Source organism: Heterodontus francisci, chromosome 25, assembly GCF_036365525.1.
Source record: "Heterodontus francisci isolate sHetFra1 chromosome 25, sHetFra1.hap1, whole genome shotgun sequence".
Lineage (NCBI taxonomy): Eukaryota > Metazoa > Chordata > Chondrichthyes > Heterodontiformes > Heterodontidae > Heterodontus > Heterodontus francisci.
Window position 1 is genome coordinate 33779715 of NC_090395.1, and position 11810 is coordinate 33791524.

Here is an 11810-nt window from a genome sequence, read left to right on the forward strand (position 1 = left end):
AGAAGACTGGAGAATTGCAAATGTAATACCCTTGTTCAAAAAAGGATGTAAAGATAAGTTCAGCAACTACAAGCGGCATTTGATACAGTGCCACACAACAGACTTGTGTGCAAACTTATAGCTAATGGAATAAAAGGGATGGTAGCAACATGGATACGAAATTGGCTGAGTGACAGGAAACAGAGAGCAGTGGTTAATGGATTTTTTCAGGCTGGAGGAAGGTTTGTAGTAGAGTTTGCCAGAGGTCAGTGTTGGGACCCTTGCTCTTCCTGATATATATTAATGACCTAGTCCTTAGTGTATTGGGCACAATTTCAAAATTGTGGATGATACAAAACTTGGAAGCATTGTGAACTGTGAGGAGGATAGTGTAGGACTTCAAAAGGACCTAGACAAGTTGCTGGAATGGGTGGACAAGTTGCAGATGAATTTCAATGTGGAGAAATGTGAAGTGATTCATTTTGGCAGGAAGAACATGGAGTGACAATATAAAATAAAGGGGTACAATTTTAAAGGGGGTGCAGGAGCAAAGGAACCTGGGGGTATATTTGCATAAGTCATTGAAGGTGGTAGGACAGGTTGAGAGTGCAGTTCATAAAGCATACAGTACCCTAGACTTTATTAATAGGGGCATAGAGTACAAGAGCAAGGAGGTTATGTTGAACTTGTATAAGACACTAGTTCGGCCTCAGCTGCAGTATTGCAACCAGTTCTGGGCACAACACATTAGGGAAGATGTGAAGGCATCGGAGAGAGTGCAGAAAAGATTCACGAGAATAGTTCCAGGGAGGAGGAACTCCAGTTATGAAGACAGATTGGAGAAGAAGGGACTGTTTTCCTTGGAGGAGAGAAGGTTGAGAGGAGATTTGGTAGAAGTATTCAAAATCATGAGGGGTCTGGACAGAGTGGATAGAGAGAAACTGTTCCCACTTGTGAAAGGATCGAGAACGAAAAGGCACAGATTTAAAATGATTGGTAAAATAAGCAAAAGTAACATGTGGAAAAACATTTTCACGCAGCGAGTGTTTAAGATCTGGAATGCACTGTCTGAGAGTGTGGTGAAGGCAAGTTCAATTGAGGCTTTCAAAAGGGAATTAGATTGTTGTCTGAAGAGGAAGAATGTGCAGGATTACGAAGAGAAGACAGGGGAATGGCATTGGGTGAATTGCTCATTCGGAGAATCAGTGTGGACACAATGGGCCAAATGGCCTCCTTCTGCACTGTAACAATTCTGTGATTCTGTGATGTTTCCTACGTGACAACTGTGAGTACACTTCAAAAGTACTTCATTAGCTGTAAAGCACTTTGAGACATCCGGTAGTTGTGAAAGGCGCTGTATAAATATTTTTCTTTCTAATTGTCTTAATGGGAACATACTCATCTCCAAGTCACAAGGTCCTGTTCGCATCCCACACCAGCATTTGAGCACATAATCCAAATATGGCACTTTCAGTGCCGTACCAAGGGAGTGCTGCATTGTTAGAGGAGTCATCCTTCAAATAAAATGTTAAATCGAGGCTCATCTGTCTGTTCTAATGCACATAAAAGATCTAATGGCTCTATTCAAGTACAAGTACAGATGTTCACCTAGTATCCTTGTCTACCATCAACACTGCTAAAAACAGATCAACTAGTCTTCATCCCATTAATGTTTATGAGATCACAAATTGGAGACCACATAAATAACAGTAGCTTCCTCAACCAGAAGTAATTCATTGGGTGTGAACTTCATTCGAATTCCCTCCACGTGTGATAAGGTGCTGTTTAAATGGCCATTGTTCCTTTATTTATATTATACATTGCTTGGCTGAAATGCATAAGCATAATTCTGCCTTTATACTGTAGGTCAGTGACATAGAGTTATAGAGTCATTACAGCACAGAAGAAGGTCATTCGGCCCATAACATCCATGCTGGCTCTCCGCAGAACAATCCAATTAGTCCTATTCCTCCCAGTCCCTATCCATATCCATAGTTCTGCAAGTGCCCATCCAATTTCCTTTTGAAATCATTCATCATACCCACTTCCAGCACCCTCATAGGCAGCGAGTTCTAGGTCATTACCACTAAAATTAAAAAAGTTCTTCCTCACATCCCCCTGCATCTTTTGACCAAAACCATAGATCTGTGTCCCCTAGTCTTTGTACCATCAATTAATGGGAAAGTGCTTTGTCAAACACTTTCTTAAAATTCATATAGACAACATCTATTGCATTCCCTTCATCAACCTCCTCTGTTACTTCATCAAAAAATTCAATTATATTAGCCAAGCATGATCTGCCTTTTACAAATCCGTGCTGACCATCCTTAATTTAACTCAAACCTCTCCAAGTGCTGTTGATTATTTTCCTCTGATTATTGCTTCTAAAACCTTACCCACCACTGATGTTAAACTGACCAGCCTGGAGTTACGAGGGATGTCCTTACACCCTTTCTTGAATAAAGTCATCACATTTGCCATTCTCCAATCCTCTGGTACCTCCCCGTATTTAGGGAAGATTGGAAAATTATGGAAAGCTGTTCTTCTATCTCCACTCCAACTTCCTTTAGCAACCTGGGATGTAAGCCATCCAGACCAGGGTGACTTATCCACTTTAAGCACAGCCGGCCTTTCAAATACATCCTGCCTATCAGTTTTCACTCCACCCATTACCTCTACCATCTCCACTTCTATTGTTATTTGGTTAACATCCACCTCCTTAGTAAACACCGATACAAAATACTCATTAAGTATTCTAGCTTTGCCCTGCGCCTCTAAGCATATATCACTTCCTTTGTCCCTAATAGGCCTCAACCCTCTTACTACCTGCTTACTATTTACATGCTGGTAGAACATTTTTGGGTTCCCTTTTATGTTAACAGCCATTCTATTCTCATATTCTCTCTTTGCAGTCTCATTTTCCTCTTCACTTCCCCTCTCAACTTATTGTATTTGGTCTAAATCTTGCTTGAAGAATTCACCTGAAATGCATCATACACCCACATTTTCTTGTTTCATCATATTCTCTATCTCCCTCGTCATCCAAGGAGCCCTGAGTCTGGTTCCCCTGCCTTTTGCCCTTATTGGAACGTACCTAGCCTGTACCTGAAACATCTCCTCCTTGAAGGTCATCCATTATTCTGTAACAGTTTTTCCTGTTAGTCTTTGGTTCCATTTTACCCTGGCTAGATCCCTTCTCATCCCATTGAAGTTAGCCCTCATCCAATTGTTATGACCAGGTGAGAAAGGTGTCTAGGGGTCTGTTACTATCTTCACCTGGTCTTATTGTAACAGGGTTTAATTTTAAACACACGGTGTTTTGTGCTCCCCCTTTGTGAATCCTTGTTCGCAACTTTCCAATTGTAAGGCAAAGAAATGAGCACAAACAGGCTTTCTTTGGTTTAAAGAAGAAAGATTAAATCTTAAACTTAAACGCTAATATGGTTCACACCTACGGATATATGATGCGCCCATGCTAGCATGCACACGCGGTATACACATGCAGATAGGAACAGAAAAGTGAAGAGGAAAATATAATAGAGAGGGATTTGAGGCAATATCTTGTTACAGTGCTTTGAGCTCACTGTAGTCCTTTTGTAAGTAGTCTTGCTTTTTGTTGGGGTCCTGTAGTCTTCTTAAAACCTTGTTCACGTCGGAAACTTTTCTCTCTTTGAGATTCACGTGTTTTCCCAAGATTCTGTTCCATGGGAAGGAGATGGAAGCAGACAGACAGGAGAGGCTGTAATTCTTGCTTCAGTTCCAGGAGAGATCTTAACTCCACGAGCACATGGCTTTGACTGAGTTCAAATCCTTTGTTGGAAGTTCAAATTCAAAAAAAATCCCAGCCAGCAGCTAGTCATGGAACTAGAACTGGTTTGACCACTTTTTCTGTGCATTGGGGAAGCAACGACTGGGTCCTTTTTGTTCCAACTCTGCTAGTTACTATACAAAAATGTCTTTCCAGTCAGGGGCTTGCATGTTCATGGGGTGAAATAATGGGTGCCTCAGTCTTGGTAGGTGGGAGGTTTGCCTTACACAATTTAGAAGTTCAACTTTAGATTGTTCATTGCTGTTCTCCATTACTAACCTAAGCCTTATGATACAATGATCACTCTTACCCAAGTGCTCCCACACAGACACTTGGTCCACCTCATTCCCCAGCACCATATCCAGCAATGCCTCCTTCCTAGTTGGGCTGAGAACATAATGGTTAAGGAAGTTCTCCTGAACACATTTCAGAAATTCCTCCCCCTCCTTACCCTTTACTCTAACATTATCCCAATCGATATTTGGGTAATTAATGTCCCCCAATATCACCACTCTATAGCTCTTGCACATCTCTGTGATTTCCCTGCAGCTTTGCTCCTCTATCTCTCTCTCACTCTTTGGAGACCTACAGAAGACCCCCAGTAGCGTTAGTATACCCTTTTTGCTTCCAACTCCAACCAAATGGATTCTCTCCTTGCCCCTCAAGGACATCATTTCTTTCCAACGTTACAATTTCTTCTCTAATCAGTACTGCCAACTCACCTCCCTTTTTCCCTTAAAATAAAAGCAAAATATTGCAGATGTTGGAAATCTGAAATGAAAACAGCAAGTGCTGGAAATACTCAGCAGGTCTGGCAGCATCTGTGGAGACCTTTCATCAGAATCAGTATCAGCTGCTTTAAGGCCTGCATTTTGACTCTTTGCTGTTCCCTCCTGTACAGTCCCTTGCCCATTGGTGCCATGGTCTGGACTGCAGTCCTTCAAAGTGTCGTCACTCTGAGCGGTCTCTAAAACTGACATTGGCACACACCCTGAAGACTCCTGTACCTCCTACTTCTTTCTACTCTTCTGGCTGGCCACCTATCTATTATCCTGAACTCTTACTGCCTGTGGGGTGACCACTTCTTGGAATGTACGATCCAAGAAACTCTCAGCCTCCCTGATGCTTTGCAGTGACTCCAGCTGCCCCTCAAGCTCGGAAATCCTGAGCTCAAGCAGCTGGACACACTTCCTACACACATGAAGTGTCCTGAAGTTCCCACATGGTGCAGGAAATGCAAGGAACAGGTCTTAGCTGCCCATCCATGATCTAAAATAATCTCTATTCACTCTTTTAGAATCTAGTTGTATAAACTGTTAATTTTAATTAATGCCTCTAGACCTGCTCTTAATACTAATTCATTTACTGTTATACTTACCCCAATTGAAATTTTATTAATTATTTTAACTAGCTAAGCTGTTAATTTAATACAGTATTTTATAGTTCCCAGTCCTAATTTAAGCCACTGCCCCAGTTTAGAGAAAATAAACTTAAAACTCACCAACCAATCACCTGCCTGCTGTCCTGTAACTTCACTCCTTGCATTTTTGGAACACAGTGTGGAAGTTTCATCGCTGCTGCTGCCTCCAATCAGGTCCACTCCTCCTCGGCTCTGATTTCATCCTGCACAATGGGGGCATAGATCAGTTTGGAAATCCCAAAGGACTTGGCCTAGTAATGATGGATGTCAGCTGAAATGTAAAAGCATTCACTGTAAAGCCTCACCAATAAAGCTTTGTTAAACTTTAGTACCATGCTATACCTCCACTCACATCTACATTATTAATAGCTGGAGTTCTTTACAGTCATATCCTAACTCACATCAAGTCTTGTTCATTTATCACCCCTGTGGAAGTTGACCTACAATTGGCTCCTAGTCCAGCAATGCCTCGATTTTAAAATTCTCATCCTTGTTTTCAAATCCCTTCTTATCTCTGTAACCTGCTTCAGCCCTACAGTCCTCCAAGATCTCTGCACACCTCCAATTCTGGCCTCTTGCATATCCTTGATTTTCATCGTTTTACCATTGACAGCCATGCCTTCAGCCTGCTAGCTCAGGTCTGGAATTCCCTCGCTAAACTTCTCTGCTTCTCTACCTTCCTCTCCTCTTTTAAGACATTTCTTAAAACCTACCTCTTAGACCAAGCTTTTGATCACCTCTCCCAATATCTGCTTATGTGTTCTGTGTCAAATTTCATTTGATAAGGTTTTTGGGAAATATCTTGAGACATTTTACTGTATGAAATATGCTATATAAATGCAAGCTGTTGTTAAGACAGGCAATGGGTCCCCAGTTAACAGAGGTTCAGGAATAGAATCCATTCCCAACAGCATTATTATGCAAGGAAGTTATAGGAACAGGACACCCTATGTGCACCGTTGTGAGGAAACATCTATCACTGCAGTATAAAAATGGCATGAGAATGCAGTATAAGATGTAAACACAAATGAGCTATGTCTTTCAAGGTCAGGAAGAAGAAACATAATTACATGAGTATTAAATCTATCCTGCAAGGGTAGAACAAATGATGATGATGGCTAGTCCTTCACAGACAAAGATCAAGGGAAGATTCCGCTCAATGGGTGCTGGTGTCTAAATAGTCCAATTCTAGATCTGCAGGCACTTGTGCATTTGGAGCAAAGGAACTCTTGACCTGGGGGACCCTGGGCAGAAGCAGCTTCCTTCCGTTTTCTACTTTTCTCTCCGACAGCTTTGTGTCTTAAGGACTCAAATCTGTGCGTAACATTCCTGATTTTTGACCACCTGTCAGCAGCTTCCTGCTCCCATGTCTGTCGTTCGATGTCAGCCAAGGAGAGCTATTTCTTCAACTGGTCCTTGAAATGTTTTTGCGGAGCATCTTGATTCCACTTCCTGAGGCACAGTTCTCCATACAGCACTGCTTTTGGCATTCTGGCATCCTCCATGCGTGACACATGCCCTGTCCAGCACAGCTGTCATTGTCGGAGAATGCTCTGAATGCTGGGTAAATTCGCTCTTCTAAGAATTTCAATATTTGTAATGTAGTCCTGCCATTTGATATTCATGATGGAGCACAAGCAGTGCTGATGGAAGCATTCAAGTAGCTTAATTTATTTACTGTACAGGACCCAAGATTCTGAGCCATGCAAGAGGGTAGTGATAACAGCTGTGCACACCTGGATTTTCATGGAAATGTGCAAGGTGCAATTTTTCCAGACTCGTTTTACATTATCTAACATGATAAATTTTTTAAAATAGCATAGTGTTGCATATTTATATAAAATTAAACAAATATATTTTGCAAAGTTATAACCAGATATGTTACTATTTAATCACATTCAAAAATTTATAACTTGATTACATAATATGCAAATAAGCGTTGTATTCTTCCGATTAAATATAGTGATGTATTATTTAAAAATATTAGACTGCAATATTTGAAATTTCAATATTAAACAATTGTAGAAAATTATATTACTAAAATGTATTTATAATTTTTTTTTATTCATTCATGGGATGTGGGGGTCGCTGGCCAGGCCAGCATTTATTGCCCATCCCTAATTGTCCTTGGGAAGGTGGTGGTGAGCTGCCTTCTTGAACTGCTGCAGTCCATTTGGGGTAGGTATACCCACAGTGCTGTTAGGAAGGGAGTTCCAGGATTTTGACCCAGCAACAGTGGAGGAACGGCGATATAGTTCCAAGTTAGGATGGTGTGTGACTTGGAGGGGAACTTGCAAGTGGTGGTGTTCCCATGCATTTGCTGCCCTTGTCCTTCTAGTTGGTAGAGGACGCGTGTTTCGAAGGTGCTGTCTAAGGAGCCTTAGTGCATTGCTGCAGTGCATCTTGTAGAAGGTACACACTGCTGCCACTGTGCATTTGTGGTGGTGAAGGGAGTGAATGTTTGTTGACGGGGTGCCAATCAAGCGGGCTGCTTTGTTCTGGATGGTGTCGAGCTTCTTGAGTGTTGTTGGAGCTGCACCCATCCAGGCAAGTGGAGAGTATTCCATCACATTGCTGACTTGTGCCTTGTCGATGGTGGACAGGCTTTGGGGAGTCAGGAGGTGAGTTACTCGCCGCAGGATTCCTAGCCTCTGACCTGCTCTTGTAGCCATGGTATTTATATGGCTACTCCAGTTCAGTTTCTGGTCAATGGTAGCCCCTAGGATGTTGATAGTGGGGGATTCAGTGATGATAATGCCGTTGAGTGTCAAGGGGAGATGGTTAGATTCTCTCTTGTTGGAGATGGTCATTGCCTGGCACTTGTGTGGCGCAAATGTTACTTGCCACTTATCAGCCCAAGCCTGGATATTGTCCAGGTCTTGCTGCATTTCTACACAGACTGCTTCAGTACTGAGGTGTCACGAATGGTGCTGAACATTGTGCAATCATCAGCGAACATCCCCACTTATGACCTTATGATTGAAGGAAGATCATTGATGAAGCAGCTGAAGATGGTTGGGCCTAGGACACTACCCTGAGGATCTCCTGCAGTGATGTCCTGGAGCTCAGATGATTGACCTCCAACAACCACAACCATCTTCCTTGTGCTAGGTATGACTCCAACCAGCGGAGGGTTTCCCCCTGATTCCCATTGACCTCAGTTTTGCTAGGGCTCCTTGATGCCATACTCGGTCAAATGCTGCCTTGATGTCAAGGGCAGTCACTCTCACCTCACCTCTTGAGTTCAGCTCTTTTGTCCATGTTTGAACCAAGGCTGTAATGAGGTCAGGAGCTGAGTGGCCCTGGCGGAACCCAAACTGAACGTCACTGAGCAGGTTATTGCTGAGCAAGTGCCGCTTGATGGCACTGTTGATGATACCTTCCATCACTTTACTGATGATTGAGAGTAGGCTGATGGGGCGGTAATTGGCCGGGTTGAACTTGTCCTGCTTTTTGTGTACAGGACATACCTGGGCAATTTTCCACATTGCAGGGTAGATGCCAGTGTTGTAGCTGTACTGGAACAGCTTGGCTAGGGGCGCGGCAAGTTCTGGAGCACAGGTCTTCAGTACTATTGCTGGAATATTGTCAGGACCCATAGCCTTTGCAGTATCCGGTGCCTTCAGTCGTTTCTTGATATCACGCAGAGTGAATCGAATTGGCTGAAGTCTGGCATCTGTGATGCTGGGGACTTCAGGAGGAGGCCGAGATGGATCATCAACTCGGCATTTCTGGCTGAGGATTGTTGCAAATGCTTCAGCCTTATCTTTTGCACTGATGTGCTGGGCTCCCCCATCATTGAGGATGGGGATATTTGTGGAGCCACCTCCTCCAGTTAGTTGTTTAATTGTCCACCACCATTCACGGCTGGATGTGGCAGGACTGCAAAGCTTAGATCTGATCCGTTGGTTATGGGATCGCTTAGCTCTGTCTATCACATGCTGCTTACGCAGTATGGCACGCAGACGGTCCTGTGTTGTAGCTTCACCAGGTTGACACCTCATTTTGAGGTATGCCTGGTGCTGCTCCTGGCATGCCCTCCTGCACTCTTCATTGAACCAGGCTTGGTCTCCTGGCTTGATGGTAAGGGTAGAGTGGGGGATATGCCGGGCCATGAGGTTACAGATTGTGGTTGAGTACAATTCTGATGCTGCTGATGGCCCACAGCGCCTCATGGATGCCCAGTTTTGCATTGCTAGATCTGTTCGAAATCTATCCCATTTAGCACGGTGGTAGTGCCACACAACACGATGGAGGGTATCCTCAGTGTGAAGGCGGGACTTCGTCTCCGCAAGGGCTGTGCGGTGGTCACTCCTACCAATACTATCATGGACAGATGCATCTGCAGCAGGCAGATTGGTGAGGACGAGGTCAAGTATGTTTTCCCCTCTTGGTTCCCTCACCACCTGCCGCAGACCCAGTCTAGCAGATATGTCCTTTAGGACTCAGTCAGCTCGGTCAGTAGTGATGCTACAGAGCCACTCTTGGTGAAGGACATTGAAGTCCCCCACCAAGAGTACATTTTGTGCCCTCGCCATCTTCAGTGTTTCCTCCAAGTGCTGTTCAACATGGAGGAGTACTGACTCATCAGCTGAGGGAGGGTGGTAGGTGGTAATCAGCAGGAGATTTCCTTGTCCATGTTTTGACCTGATGCCAAGAGACTTCATGGGGTCCAGAGTCGATGTTGAGGACTCCCAGGGGAACTCCCTCCCTACTGTATACCACTGTGCCACCACCTCTGGTGGGTCTGTCCTGCTGGTGGGACAGGACATACCCGGGGATGGTGATGGCAGTGTCTGGGACATTGTCTGTCAGGTATGATTCCGTGGGGATGACTGTGTCAGGCTATTACTTGACTAGTCTGTGGGACAGCTCTCCCAACTTTGGCACAAGCCCCCAGATGTTAGTAAGGAGGACTTTGCAGGGTCGACAGGGTTGGGTTTGCCCTTGTCATTTCCGGTGCCTCGGTCCGTCTGGTTTCATTCCTTTTTATTAACTTCGTAGCAGTTAGATACAACTGAGAGGCTTGCTAGGCCATTTCAGAGGGCATGTAAGAGTCAACCACATTGCTGTGGGTATGGAGTCACATGTAGGCCAGACCAGGTAAGGACAGCAGATTTCCTTCCTTAAAAGACATTCGTGAACGAGATGGGTTTTTACAACAATCGACAGTGGTTTCATGGCCATCATTAGACTAGCTTTTAATTCCAGATTTATTAATTGAATTCAAATTCCACCTTCTGCTGTGGTGGGATTTGAACCCATGTCCCCAGAGCAATACCCTGGGTCTGTGGGTTAGTAGTCCAGTGACAATACCACTATGCCACCACCTCCCCACAATTTCTCATGATTGAATCCTCATGAAGGCGTAAATTCCTACATTGAGCAATCATAAGTAATAGATATGTGATACTTTCAGTTTTCTATTTTCTTGGGTGGAAGTGGTATGCAATCCACTTTAAGGATGTAAGAATAGTATCACCAGGTGGAGTGGTTTGAGAATGAGCCTGTGTTCTCCAATGACATAGTCTGTGGGGATGTGAACAATCCGCCCTGCCTTACAGGCGTGATGTTATATTTTCCATTACAAAGAATGGGACTATCATAAAACTGCTCGCAGGCTATTTAACTGTGGGGCTCCACAGCTCAGCCTGATCCTGTTCCACTCAACCTCTGCACTCACCCTGCGTTGCTGGATAGTAACCAGAATCAGGAATTCTTGTTCATTTTACCCTCCGCCAGGCCAAGGGATCTGAGGACAGTTGATGGGAACTTAATTGGTCCCCCAGCTGAATCAACAAACTCAACACAAACCAGGAATTGAACATCGGACTTTCAGGGTTGTATGGCTCAGTGTCACACTATGTGGTACATCTATCCATGAAACCTTTGGCGAATCGTTATTTTATTTGAAGTCAGTGCGATATTACAGCTTTAACTAAGCATCACCTGAAAATGCTCCCAGAACTTGTTCCCAAAGTGACATTAAGCGTCTCTTCCACTTTTAAACACTAGGTGGCAGTACCAACCCATTAGCAGGGCGACCACAATACTTGCCAAACATTGCATAACATTTAAATAGAATTTCCTCCCTCTTTCACATCCCTGTCAAACCATTTGAAACAGGTTTTAGTCTATTCACCATTTAATTGTTACCTGTTGATGACTGCAATTGTAATTTTATTAATGGCTTTAAAATTCTCATCCTTGTTTTCAAATCTCTCCATGTCTTTGCTGCTCCCTATGGCTGTAATCTCCATCCCGACAACGCTCCAAAGATCTCGTTCCTTTCAGTCTAGCTTCTTACGGATCCATGATTTTCATCAATCGCAGCCTTCTCCTTCAGCTTCCTCGGCCGTAGGTTCTGGAATTCCCTCCCTAAACCTCTCCAACTCGCTACCTCTCTCTTATTCCTTAAGCCGCCCTTAAAATCTACCCCTTTGACCAAGCTTTTGATCCTCTCTCCTAATATCACCTTATGTGGCTCGAGGTCAAATTTTGTTTGATAACGGGGCATTTTGATATGTTAGAGATGGTAATATATGTATGTATGTGCTGTTGTAGATAGTATAAGTGTTTTGTTGCACTAAAACCTTGTGAAAT